The following is a 14553-nucleotide window of genomic DNA, read 5'->3' on the forward strand; positions in this document are numbered from 1 at the left end:
TATTAAACACCAACAAAGGATTAAGGCATTGCTAAAAGCTAGTGAGAAACCCTGAGAAGCTGCAGTAATAAAAATTAAAGTGCACCAGAAAGAACCAGGAAGAGATAATCCAGATAGGTTAATTTTCAAAGGGAACCAAGCCGCAGATAGAGCAGCACAGTTAACCTTAGAGCAGGAGGCAGTTGGCTGTTGACAGGAATCAAAATAGATATTCAGGACTTATATGAAGATACTCGAAAGAAGAAAAGGAGAAGTGGGAAGCACAGGCAGCGAGCAAAGGGACTGATAATGTTTGGAGATGAAATGATAAGATAATGGCACTGGAGTCCATACAAAACACCCTCTTGGAACCACACCATGGACTCTCACATGTGGGAAGAGAGCCCATGGCCACTAGTATAGGAAAGGAATGGTGGTGGAAAGGAATGGGAAGGGACGTAGCCCGGAATTGTCACCAATGCATGATGTGTGCACAACACAACCCTGGTCGACCCATAAAAATTAAGATGGGACACCAGCCCTGACCAAAGGGGCCCCTGGGAACATCTGCAAATAGATTTCCCATGGCAAAACCTATTGTCTGGTTATTATTGACCAGTTCACCAGGTGGGTAGAAGCATTCCCTACTACAAATTGTACTGCTACCACAGTAGCTAGAACATTGGCAGAAGAGGTAATCCCTAATTGGGGAGTACGGCTACAAATAGATTCAGATCAAGGGACACACTTCATCGGAAAGGTGGTAAACCAGTGTGTCAATTGATGGGAATAAAACAAAAATTCCACGTCTCTTACCACCCACAGACTTCTAGACTGATGGAACGTATGTACAGAACCCTTAAGAATGCCCTGGCTAAAGCCATACAAACGTCAGGAAAAATGCGGACAAAAGTATTACCCACTATATTAGTGAGGCTTAGAGTTACCACAAACCTGACAACCCTTATGAACTAATGACAGGACAGGCGATGCAATTATCAGAAAGCATCATAACAACTGGGACTGATGTAGATCCACTAAAAGATAAAATCAGGAGATATGTTTTGGAACTAAGAGTCCAACTAAAAGGGATGTGTAAATTAGTAAAAGATAATCAGGAAGAAAGAGACGCACAGAGAGAGCTTGAAATGCTCCCTGACATCCCAACAGCGGGAAGTCGCATCCTAGTAAAAACATTACCCGAAAAACCAGGGTTTGCACCAAAATGGAATGGGCCATATGAAGTTATAATTAGTGGAGACACCTGTACCTGTCTAGACCTAAGAGGGAAAGGTGTATGGAAACATTGGACCCAGCTGAAATTACACAAAGAAATGAATGAATTAAAGGGACCAGAGTGCTTTGCCCAAAACAGGTGATGATGACAAGCAAGAGTAACTGATGCGTTTGGGTTGGCAATATAACTTTTGGAAAATTGTTAACTTAAAGTAATAAGATTGATACTTGCTTGTTGTGAATATGCATAAGATCGTGTATGTAATTGTATTATTTTGTATTGTCGCGACTGTAAACTTGACCGGGCTAGTGAATAGCCTATTCTACAAGGCTCATATTCATTTACACGGGAATCGAACTATATGTTACCGGTTAGCCCAATCTGTAGAAGCCCTATTTTTGGCCACTCCTGGATGGACCCCCCCATGACTTACATACAGCAGATACCTCAGATGCACCCAGGACAAGTTGGCAAATATAAAAGGGGTATACAGGAGATGTGTGGAACTTGTACATCCCATGATCCTGTGTGCAGGGGGCTCCAGGGGGCGGGAGGAAGAGCTTGCTCAGATAATGCAAGCTACCTGCTTTGTTTTTTGGGGCAGGGATGGGAATGTGCATATGCCTTGGTACCCAAGAATGATTCCTGCATACAGACGCAATGTGTGCGTCAGCACTGTCGGGTAAATAGAGGTCAATTTACTTGTACCTAACCCCAACTACTGATGAATTTCCCCCCATTTGACTCTAATTTTACCAGGGCTACTTGGTGACACACTCGATGGAATGTTGCCAGGATATGGAGGGAAATCACAGGCAGATCACAGATATAATTTGGATCTCATAGAACATAGAGCAGTGCAGCACAGGAATAGGCCCTTCAGCCCATGATGTTGTGCTGAGCATGATGTCAAATTAAACGAACCTCTTCTACCTGCCCTTGGTCCATGTCCCTCTATTCCTTGCTTATTCATGTGCTTATCTAAAAGCTCCTTAAACACACCCATCGTATCTGTCTCCACCGCCGACCCTGGCAGTGCGTTACAGACACCTACCATTCTCTGTAACCAAAACTTACCCCTCCTATCTCCTTTGAACTTTCCCCCTCTCACTTTAAGTCCATGCCCCTTAGTAATAGACATTTCAACTCTGGGAAAAAGATTGCCTATGTTTGGAACAAAGCTCTAATGGGAATGGGTCTGAGACAAATGCATATGCAGAAAATACATTTTGATTTTGATCTGATTTGATTTATTATTGTCACATGTATTAGTATGCAGTGAAAAATATTGTTGCTTGCACGCTCTACAGACAAAGCATACCGTTCACAGAGAAGGAAACGAGAGAGTGCAGGATGTAGTGTTACAGTAGTAGCTAGGATGTAGAAAAAGATCAACTTAATGCAAGGTAAGTCCATTTAAAAACCTGATAGCAGCAGGGAAGAAGCTTTTCCTGATGGAAGAAGGTGGAAGAGGGAATGCTTGGGGTTGGGGTGCTTGGGGTTCTTAATTATTGCTGGCTGCTTTGCCGGGGCAGTGGGAAGTGTAGATTTTTGATTTCAAGTCCGGTTTTATAAAGAGTAAAAGGTGAACTGAATGATTACTTTGTAAACATCCTCTCAACTTAGAATAATGAGATTGCTATAAGCTGCTTTGATGCAAAATGCTTTGTTGTATAAACCACCATACATATTGATAAGTGCAAAGCAACAGACTGGTGACACATTACTCAACTATCTTTAGACACATGGATTGACTATTCTGAACAGTGTGTTTTTAAGTGCACTTGCCCATATATTTAAATCTTTTAAAAGATATATTGGCACTAGCTGAAACTGCTGTAACTGTTGGCTGACATATAACACAATTCGTGCCAGAGTAAGGCATACATTTTTGGTATAATCTGGAAGCATGACATTAGAACAAAAGCTTGGGTCTAACAGTCATCAGCAGTGTTTTCTAGATATTTGAATCATGACTATGCAAGGTGAATGACATTATCCGGGAAGTGAACATTAGTTTGACTTTGCCCTTCATAATGATGTACAGAAATATTTATGAGTGGAGTTAAGAAATTATGCAGCACTTTGAGCTCAGTTGACATTTAAAAACCATGTGAGTCCACCCAGTGATAGCATTTTGCATACTACTCCCACATAGTGAATAAAATTCCAGATGGAAGTGAGACTAACCATTTTATAACCAAAGGCTCAATCCTCTTAAATAATTTCCAACTGCTTTCAAAATCTTATGTCTCAAAACTGGCAATTAATTAAATATTTTTGGGTCACATTCTTATTTTTAATTTACCTGCACTGGTTGGGGTTGGTTAGTGCAATTTGCCCCTGTGACAGTCAATGGGAAATGTGACTTGTTCGGGGGAATCTTACCAGAAAACAGCAGAGTGTTGTTTCCAGCGAGAAAACCAGCGTGTTTCTCTCCAGATCTTAGGACGTTCTGCCAAAAAAAAATCAAGGGGCTGTGTTTCATTGCCATCTCACAGGGGTGGGAGTTGGGTGCTCAATACACTGGCAAAATCCTGATGCTCAAAGATTAGGGCGCCCTGATCAGAACCTAAATAAACTTCCTCCCCCCACTGCCCACCATGGAGGTCTCAAGGGCCACCCTCCCCACCCACTGGAGTCAATGCTTCCCTATCCGCGCCCCTGCCCCGTGATCATTGGCACCTCCCCACCCACTCCTCTGGTCTGAGATGATACCTAACCCCCTTCTCCCTTCCCCCTCCCCACTGCCTCCCAACCAAAGCCATGGCCAGCATCCCTTGCTCCTCCATCTGCTCCTGGCCATCCCCACACCACAGTCGCTGATCAGAACTACATTACCCTTACTGGAACTGTTCGAGGGGCAGCCAATTTCACAGTAGGATGTGGCATACAGGAGTGCGCCACCGGCTCACCGTGAGAGATAGGCACATTCTGCAGGTAAATCCCTCACGCCAGCACTGGGACGAGGCCAGGTCAGCCGGCTTTAAACCTGCACTCCCTGAGAAAGAACAATGTATTCTGCTTTTCGATGAACATCCTCACTGCCTTTGTGTTATCACAAGCAGGAGTGAATCAAGGTGATGGCCTCTATTATAGAATCTCAGCACCAGGACTGCAACCTCCTTAGGGCTTCCCAAATTCAAAGATTATTTTAGAAGGAACAAGACATGGAATATGTATAACCAAATTCTCTAAAATTGTGAGGTTTCTTCAGATCACAGAAGTTTTACCAATTGCTTCATTCATCCTATTTGAAACACAACCACAATCCCTAAATTTAGCGATGTATATTCTGAAGCAATGATAATTGGTCAGACATTAGGGTGTGTTTTCTTATTCAGCAGGTAGTATGGCAGGGAAAGATAATTGAGAGTGCAGGCAGAAATTTCCTTCCTTTCACAACATGTTGGGAAGTAATGGGTTTCATCAGTAGCAGTGCTCGTGAGATGATATCTGATTGCCATGTGGGAACAGTGGAATTTTACAGCACAGGTGAAAGCCACTCGGCCCATCATTGCCACTGCACAGCCCTTAGAAAGAACTGGCCACTTGGCTTTTTACCATACTTCTGTTTTTAAAATACTCGGATATGAAACGTGTGATGAAGTCTACTCCTGCTACTGTTTCTGGTGGAACATTCCATGTCCCAACAATCCCTCAATTCATATCAATTGATATGAAGGGGGAGAGATAGGGTGTATGCGATTGGTGGGGGGGAGGGAGAGACAGAGTGTATGTGAGGTGTGGGCTTCAGCATTCCCTGGTTAGGGGAGCCCTCAGATCCCTGGGTAGGGGGTCCAGAGATGAAGCTGAGTGCAGGGCTCCACAAACTGTAACTCTGCCTTTGCTGAGTCACTTTCTGTATTCAGACTTCCTTCAGTGCTGTCTTCTAGCTGATGGGAAGCCTTCAGTGTGCTCTGGAGTGACCTCTGCCCCTCTAATGAAACTTCTGGGCTTCGTTTTTGATCTTGTCCTGCGGAGAATCTGTAAGTGCCAATCTGACCTAAGCACCCCTTGGTTCTTATAGTAATTTTATAAAAGAGGCGTTTGCTAATCCCCAATATTCTTGCCCACAAAGACTAAAGCTCAGGTGAAATATAGACAGATTCACAGGGGAAGAGGAGATGAGAGGAGAGAGAAAGGCGGGGAGATATAGATAGGGAGAGAGGAAGGTATGGGGTGGAAGAAAGCTTACATAAGATTACATAAAGGGAACGGGGAGGAGGGATGGGGAGGGGGATAAGGAAGGGGACAATAGGAGGAAACTGAGAGAAATGGGTAAAGTGGTGGGGAGAGTGAAAGAAGCAGGGGAATAGGAAATTGGAGGACATGAAGGTGAGAGGCAGGAGGGAAAAGGATTTTTGAATGATTTTTGGTGGGGAGAACTAGTTCCTTTATTTTTGACTGTGTTTCCTGTAGAGGGGTTGATAGGCCAGAAATAATTCCAAAGCACATTAAGAGGAAAGGGGTTCTGAGTGATTTCCAAACTTAACAAGTGGGAAGGAGTTATTGTGCATTACAGTGGACCCACCTGCACGTCGGGGTGGGGAAGCCATTGACAGTGAGGGCAGTGGTCAAAATGCAAATCCTTTAATGGGTAAAAGGGCTTAGAGCCAATGGCTGAAAGACTTCTAAGTGGGGAGGTAACCAAAACATGACATGGAGATGCTGTTCATGGGGTGCGGAGCTTCATTGTCAATAGGTGGGAGGTGGGAGTTGGGAAAGAATGGACTGCTCAAAGTGGGGGAAGAGTAAGCTTCATCCATAAATGTGGCTTAGGACATGGGCTGGAGTGGCGGGGAGGAGGCTGGAATGTTACTCAATGAGCGAGACTTTAATTAACAACATTGCTCCATATAAACATGTTATAAGTCAAAGCATTGGTATTAAATTGGCGTATGATTAGAAAGCCTCGCCCATTGAAAGCACAGGTAGGGATTGCAATAATTGTGCCTATTTGCATCATAGTTTTATATACTTCAGAGCTGAGTTCAGACAGAGTGAGAAGTACAGATTGACAAGTTCCACACGCGGTTATCTGATCTTTCCCAGGTACAACTGGGGTCCTCTGTGCTTTAGATCTTCGGATTTGGGCAATACAAATATCAGTAGTTACCTTGATGGGATTAGGCATTAATTACATAATGTGGGACTGGAATGTGGTAGAGAGGCAGGATCCCTTCCGAGGGACTTAGGAAATCAGTTGGATTCTTACAGCAATACAGTTTTCACAATCATTTTCCAGTGCTACCTAAATTTGTTGAACTTTGATTTGAAGCCATTACTTCTGTATAATTTCATGAGGCTTCAGTTCACAGCAATCAGTGCTGTGGCATCTTTTATATCTCAAGTCTATTTGGCAATATACTTCCTCAGGACCTTCATTGATGGGTCAGTCTACAGTGTGTACATGAGTTCTTTGCTGGAGTTTGAACCTGTAACCTTCTGCCTCAGAGTCAGTCAGAGGCAGAGTGACTCTTGGGTCTGCAGACTGCACATGAGATGCACTCTTTGGTGTTTCAGTCTGTCTCTGGGTGCCCTGAGCATTCCTGAAAAGCATTTATGGTTTTAATGTGTTGGAATGGGTTCAGCAACATTGGCATAACTGCAAGAGTAGAACTTAATAGGTTGCCCATCAGGCCTCAGTGTGTGAGAAGCAATCCATTTGTTGCCGCAACCTTGCAAAACACTATGTGACCAATTTCAATGTCTAATTCGCTGTCATCTTCCAAGGAATTGATGAGTTTGCTCAATTTCCAGGTGACAAACCTAATTCTGCTAAATGAATCTCAGGCAAGGTGCTGCTATAGCTGTCATCCTGTATCTTGTATTATCAACTGTAATCCTGGCCAGACTGTCCTATTATTTGGACAGTTTTATAACGTATTTCTTTTGGGTATGTAAATGACAAGCCCACATGTCCAGTTTGATGTATATCGTTATTCTGCATGTAAGTTAACATAGAAGATAGGAGCGGGAGGAGGCCATTTGGCCCTTCAAGCCCACTCTGCCATTCATTATGATCATCCAACTCAATAGCCTAATCTTGCTTTTTCTTCATAACCTTTGATCCCATTCGCTCCAAGTGTTATATCCAGCCAGCTGTTGAATACATTCAATGTTTTGGCATCAACTACTTCCTGTGGTAATGAATTCCACAGGCTCACCACTATTTGGGTAAAGAAATGTCTCCTCAGCTCCATCCTAAATAGTTTATTCTGAATCTTCAGGTTGTGACCCCTGGACCTCCCCACCATTGGGAATATCCTCCCCGTATCTACCCTGTCTAGTCCACAAGTTAATTGCTCTTGTACAACATTGAACTGTATGATTATTATTATGTCCAGAAATCTGCAACTGCCTGAACTCCAGTGGGAGAGCCAAGTTTCTCAAACCTTAAACGAGCTTAGAGGGCAGCCAACTTGCATCTTACGACTTCCAATGCAGAATCTATAAAACAGTACAGAGTCTGAGATCTCCCAACCTGCCTTCAAGTCTCTCATATTCTTCATACATTCTGACTACCAGCTAAAGAATCATTCTGAGATTACGCCTCTAATTGAAAAGAGGCATGTGCACGGCTGTCACTAGTTCCCTAATCTGGCACAATAGAAACTTTTCAGATCCACTGGAAGAGAAATATTGGTCAATTTCTTTGTAAAGATATAGTTTGGAATTCTCCAGTCTTGTAATGTCCTGCCATGGCTTCCAGTGAGAATGGAAAATCATTCTGCAATGGGATAAGAGAATCCCAGTGAGTTTGGAGAATTCCGGTTGTAGCCTTATCCTTTCAGCAATTAATAAACAATTCATTCAGGTTCTTCCAAATCAAACACCTCTTCTAAGAACCAGAAAAACTTGCCAGCCTCAGTGGGGACTAGTTCCTCTCAGGAAATTTGTTCTCAGATCACTAAGCAAATCCACCTCTGCCCTGTATAATGCACTTGCTTCCTTATTGGCAAAATATGAAAGGAGAGGCAACAGGAGGTTCCTTGATGGCTGTAGTTAGAATCCTCCTCCTGTGCTCCGTCTTCCTTGGCTGCTTTAATATGTTCCCCGTAAATTTTCCCCCATCCCAGTATACTAGAAGTGTACTTGTCAAGTCAACTCTTAGAATTTGAATGCAATTTAGATGCCACTTTGGGTTTCAGGCTGGTCGCTAATCTCCCCAGCATTGGCTAACCATTTTTTCCTCTGTTTGTTTTGGATGGTGCCTTCAACACATGGGTCAAGCGCAGGATCAGAACATTCCGGGACTTGTATTTGGATGTTGTGTTTGCGTCATTCCAGCAGGTGGTGGACAGGTTTGCTTTACCTGCAAGGCACCTTTTCAGATATTTTTGTGTAAGGCCGACTTTCAATTTCCAACACTCCCACCTCGTGTCTCCATTGACATCTTCTTAGTGCCTTCTATTACTATGCATGGTATCATTCCTGTTCTTCTCAAATTCTGTCCCAACAAAACTCTTTATCAGGGATTAAATCTTTATGGGAACGAGATCTGGGGGAGGAGTTCTTGGAGGAGGATTGGGACATTGGGCTGCATTGAGTACACTCCTCCTCAATGTGTGCCAAGCTGGGTGTGATACAATGTAAATTCCTTCACAGAGCATATCCAACTAGGGTTAGACTCTCTAGAATGTACCCAGGCACAAGCCCTGTTTGTGAATAGTGTCGGCAAGCTCCCGCCACCCTCTTACATATGTTCTGGGCTTGCCCATCACTGTATAACTACTGGACATCGATATTTGAGATGATTGTGGCAACGCTAGATTGGGACATAAGTGCATCCCCCCGCCCCCTGGCTGCTGTGTTTGGGGTCGTGCCTTTAAATCCGTTGATGCCGAAATTCCAAGCAGATTTTGTGGCTTTCACTACATTCTCAACAAGACAACTAATCCTGTTTAGGCGGAAATCAGGTACACCCCCACACACTCACAGTGGGTGAAGGAGGTGGTAGATACCATTAAGAAGAAGGTGAGGTGCACATGGGTCCACTGCTAGATTTTATAAGCCCTGGAAACCATTTATAGCGCATGTTGGAACTACTCATCTGGTAGTTGGGCCAGATGAGTAGATACCCAATAGCCTCAAGATCCCGGGTGCCCCCTCACCCTGCCCGCGCACCCACCCCCCCCCCCCCCCCCCTCCGCCTCCCTGATTAGTGGACATGCCCTGGCCCTTTATCTGAGTGCACCTCCCACCCTGCCAAGGTGTGGGGACCAACACGAGAACTCTTTTCCCTCTCATCTCTTTCTTCTCCCTCCTTCGCTGTCTCTCTTTCATTTCTTTGCTTGCTAGTTTGTAGCGTGTCCTGCTTGGGCACTCAGTTGGTTCTCCAGTGGCGCTCCTCTGCCTTTTTGTTTTTATATTATTACCGCCATTCCCAGTGCATTTAGACGGGACTTGGGCAGGGTGGGTGCCTGGGGTACCAGGGGCTTGTCCCCTGGCTACGGGGAACCCTGTGCCCAGTCGCATTGGAATGTACACGCCCACACTGTGTGGATCTGTATCTGAGTTTGTTTCCTTTGTAAAATATAAGAAAATTTTCAATAAACATATCAGAAAAAAGACGTAAATGACCAAATAGAAGAAAATCTGCCAATAAAGAATCAGAGTAATTACTTGCAGCAAACTACGGGGTTCAACTCATGAGTCAAACACACCATGTCAGATGGGTACAATAGAGGATACAAGTTCACTCATACACATCTTTTGGGTTCTGATGCTGATGCAAACCATTTTGGGAAATAGCCTGAATATAGATGGTGCCATAATGCTGATGACCAGCTTTCAGTTCCTCAGGTCCATGATGCTGTCAACTTCATCTGCCCCCACCCCCGCCCCCCACCCCTCCCCACCCCATCAGGACTGCAACGTTAATCAGTGACACATTGATTACTGTGACTCTCACTGATGGAGGCACTTTAAATGCCTGTGGAAAAGTATTTGAAATTTGGCTTTTGACCCCAAACCTAAAAATGTGAATGATCCATGTTGAATTTGAAGCTTCCACAATGTGACTGTGGTCTGTAGGATTACCATTATCCTAGAAATTAATGTAAGGTGCTTTGCTGTATGAGACCTGTACTAGGTTAATTTACCAAATGTGTTGTGGGTTATTGTAACTGTACAAAGAGGGTATCAAGAAAATCCCAACACGGTGAATTCAGAAAATATAAATGTGAGTTATTTCCCAGAACCTGGCAAACATTAAGGTACAAAATAAAAATAATCATATTTGGTCAAATATTATTGTCCCTGTGTAACCTTTGCAATAACCAGAGCTACACAGTGATTAGGATTTTTTAAATTCATTTGTGGGACCTTGGCATCGCTGGCTGGCAAGCATTTATTGGCCATCCCTCGTTGCCCATGGAAGATTGAGAGTTAACCACATTGCTGTGGCTCTGGAGTCACATATAGGCCAGACCAGTTAAGGATGGCAGATTCCCTTCCCTAAAGGACATTAGTGAACCAGATGGGTTTTTGCGACAATCGGCAATGAATCATCATTAGACTTTTAATTCCAAATATTTTTTATTGAATTCAAATTCCACCATCTGTCGTGGCGGGATTCAAACCCAGGTCTCCAGAATATTAGCTGAGTTTCCTGGAACAATAGTCTAACAATAACACCACTAGGTGTTTGCCTCCCCTGATCTGTTTAGCTAATCAGATGTTAAAGTAACCCATGTAGTACAAATGCACTTTGGGAACAAATTAAGCGTGAGATGAGATGGATGGGCAAAGAAATTAAAATTTGTCTTAGCAGAGGTGAGATGTGAGACAATTCTTTTGCCTTCTAAGGGTGTGCGAATTTCAGAACCATAACTGCTTGATTTAATTCCAAGTAATTTTTCAAGCTGTACTTGAAGCGAACACCCACTCTCCTTCAACATTCACACAGTCGCTATTGTTATCAGTGTCCATAGTTGCATTGGATTCAAATGTCTTGGGGACCCTTTATAACACTGCATACATGCGCACAACCAATGATGTGCTGCCTTCTAGCTTCCTCTTTTGCAACACATCACTTTCATTTTGGGTCTGCCACATTTCCAGAATCAAATTCTTGGGATTTCCCCAATAATACTCTGCCAAGTCCATACAGCCCCTCAAATCTTTCTTTACTCAGTCCCACAGAAAGCCAATGTGTTTGAAACCTGCTCCCTTTCCCTAATGGTAGAATTATAGACTAGAATCTTTGAGACTTACAATGCCATTAGATTGCAGTTGATGAAGGGAAGCAAGTACTGGCCACAATCACGTATTAAATGGTGCTGGCAAAGTTATCAAGTACTAGTTTTGCACAGTTGCTTATAGCTGAGTTTCAGGCCAGCCAAATTGTGGTGGACAGTTAAAGAAAGGCAACTTGCTCCCATATATTACATGAATTAGCTGTTTATAGATGACTGGCAATTTATTCTCCTTTCTATTTTCTCTTCCTTTCAGTGCAACTCTTTCTGGCCTCTGCCCAATAGAGGACACAAAGAGTTCTCAAAGGAACAATGACATGTTAAGTGAGTGGGCAAAGACCTGGCAAATAGACTATAATGTAGGCAAATGTGAAATTGTCCATTTCAGCAGGAAGAATAAAGAAAGCGTATTATCGAAATGGCGAGAGATTGCAGAGCTCTGAGATTCAGGGGGATCTGGATGTCCTAGTGCATGAACCACAAAAGGCAGGTATACTAATTAGGAAAGCTAATGGAATGTTATTATTTATTGCAAGGGGAATTAAATATAAAAGTAAGGAGGTTATACATTGCATTGGTGAGACCACCTATCTCGACTACCATGTACAGTATTGGTCTCCTTATATTAAGAAGGATGTAAATACATAGGAAGCAGTTGCGAGAAAGTTAACTAAACTAATACCAGCAATGCTTGGGTTGTCTTATGAGGGAAGGTGATACAGGGTAGGCTTGGATCCACTGAAGTTCAGGGAGTAAGAGGCAACTTGATTGAAATCTTTAAGATCTTAAGGGATATTGACAGGGCGTTTCCTCTTGTTGGAGGACTTAGAATTGTTCACTGTCGCTGTCTAAAAATAGGGTGTTGCCCATTTAAGACGGAGATGAAGAGAAATGTTTTCTCTCAGGAGGCAGTGTGGCTTTGGAATCCATTCCTCAAAATGCAGTGAAATCAGAATCTTTAAGGTAGATATATTCTTGATAAACAAGAGGTGAAAGATTATTATGGGCCGATTGGTAATCAGATCAGCCATGATTGTATTGAATCAAGGGATCAAGAGGCCTACTTCTGCTCCTAATTTGTATGTTCATAATGTTTTGCAGTAACTTACAGATTGACAACTGAGTTCCCAGGAATTCCTGAGCACCGTCACCCCAGTACCCTGTGGCAATATAGATTGGTTGTCCATGTTGCTGAACTACTATTCTATCTATGGCTATCTGAGGTCATCTTGTCTATTAGGGCCTAATTGACCCTTCTCCTATCTCTCAATCCTATACCATCAGATATTGAATGCCAACTTCCTTTCATGACCTCTGAGTTAGATTATTTTATTAACAGTTCCCTTTCCTTGCCTTCAAATTTAATCCGCTTTTTGAATATCACCCTGATGCTAACAACAGCAATATGTTGATAGAATGGATTTCAGACACTGTGTTAGGAAAGTTTTCTGTTTAATCTGATAAAAAAAAATCTGATGGAATTCCACAAAAGACCTGAGATTGAGATACAGTTTCCACTTTTATGCAATTCGTTGCATTTAGCCAAATCATTCTGGATCATTGATGAAAATCAAATCTATAAAGATTACTTTGAAATAAAACAAGTGTTCTAAATCCAGTATCTCAAATCTGTCATCTTTTATTGTTAAATGCACCCTGCTTTACGAAAATTATAATTTCACAGCGCCTGATCTCTGGAGTTATTGTGTAACACCAATAGAGTAACTGAATTGGTTTTAAACACTGACAATTCTGATCAAAAACAAAAGGGTAAGTATTATTTATGAGTGCTCTTGATGTGGAGGAACAGTCACTTAGAAGTACCAGAAATTCAGGCAGAGAAAAGCCCTCTGTAAAGGCTGTCCTTAAATTTCTGAAGCTCCACTTTGGGAATATTAAAATTCACTTTTCAATCTCAGCCTGAACTTCAACCGCCAATTGAAATTGTAAATCCAGTAAAGAAAGTTGTCAGCATGTGCGATTTTATTTCTGTTTGTTTTTGCCTTCTCTAGCACAGCCAGGTTCAGTTCTTTTCGGCAAAGAGACGTTTTGAGGAGAGGAAGGCATATTATTATGTTTTGAAATAACTGAAACAGCAGATTGAGTACTATCATTTTAACAACTGCAATAAAACACAGTACAGCAAAGGAACAGGGGACATAGGTTTAAGGTGCATGGGAAAAAGTTTAGAGAAGATGTGCAAGGCAAGTTTTTTTCCACAGAGGGTGGTGTCTGGAATGTCTGGAACTTTGGCCCTCCAAGCCTGAGCCAATCATGATACCTGCCTAAATTAAAACACTTACATATGCCGTACCCTTCCATTCCCATCCTATTCATGTATTCGTCCAGTTGCCCCTTAAATGCTGCTATCATAGCTGCTCCCACAACCTCTCCAGGCAGTGAGTTCCAGACATTCACCACCTTTTGTGTAAAAAACTTGCCTCGCACGTAAACTTTTCCCCACGCACCTTAAATCTTTGTCCCCAGTACTGCGCGTTGGGACAGTGAATGGCATTTTCATTTGTGCGATATTTCCATTGCTGTGAAACGTTAGTGCTAGGGACTTTAGAAAATGCACTAAATGTACAGAATGTATTTGCTGTCTTCTTCTGTTCGGTTACTTGCTCTACATGGTCACTTTTCTGACGGCCCCAATTCTATGATAATAGTACTTAAGAAGGAATTTCTGATTTTCTTTGCTTCTTTCTTGAAGGCATTGATTGCTGCTGAGGAAATGGTTTGTCGGTTGCTTATTGCCCTCCAATATCTTGCCTATGAGTGGAGAAATAGTCCCAGCAACCTACAGGGGAAGAAGGAAAGCTGGTGCCTTTTTCCCTATCTCATCTAATGTATGGTGACACCTAATCATTGCCTAATTTTGACCTCATTGAGATCTACAAAACTTGAATTTGAACTTGAGCTTTCTGCTGTGTATGGCTCATTTCCACATTAGTCAGTTCCATTGCTGTGAGGATATTATAACCTTTTCCTGCTAATATCATCCTTGTGCTTTTATACACCTTTGCATCACTTATTGTCCCATTTCATTAGAAGCATTTACTGCCCATTTTAAATGGTGACTCAGGGTTAGAAGTGAAAATTTCAGCAATTATCACTGCTGAGACCATCTTAATG

General features: G+C 42.6%; 1 protein-coding gene across 4 annotated transcripts in view; it reads left to right on the plus strand.

Moving 5' to 3' along the window:
- Positions 1 to 14553, plus strand: part of abhd6a (abhydrolase domain containing 6, acylglycerol lipase a) — an 82103-nt gene that overhangs the window by 13217 nt on the left and 54333 nt on the right. The window contains exon 1 of one of the 4 annotated variants that reach the window (XM_080182918.1): positions 2572 to 2622. The exons of 2 other annotated variants lie outside the window; for them this stretch is intronic. The gene's annotated coding sequence lies outside the window, so the exon portion shown is untranslated. Of the gene's footprint in view, positions 1 to 2571; positions 2623 to 8296; positions 8524 to 14553 lie in introns of those variants that run through there. One more of the 4 variants, XM_080182917.1, reaches the window with a different exon arrangement.

The sequence above is a fragment of the Carcharhinus amblyrhynchos genome, chromosome 3 (assembly GCF_965287045.1).
Source record: "Carcharhinus amblyrhynchos chromosome 3, sCarAmb.v2.hapA, whole genome shotgun sequence".
Lineage (NCBI taxonomy): Eukaryota > Metazoa > Chordata > Chondrichthyes > Carcharhiniformes > Carcharhinidae > Carcharhinus > Carcharhinus amblyrhynchos.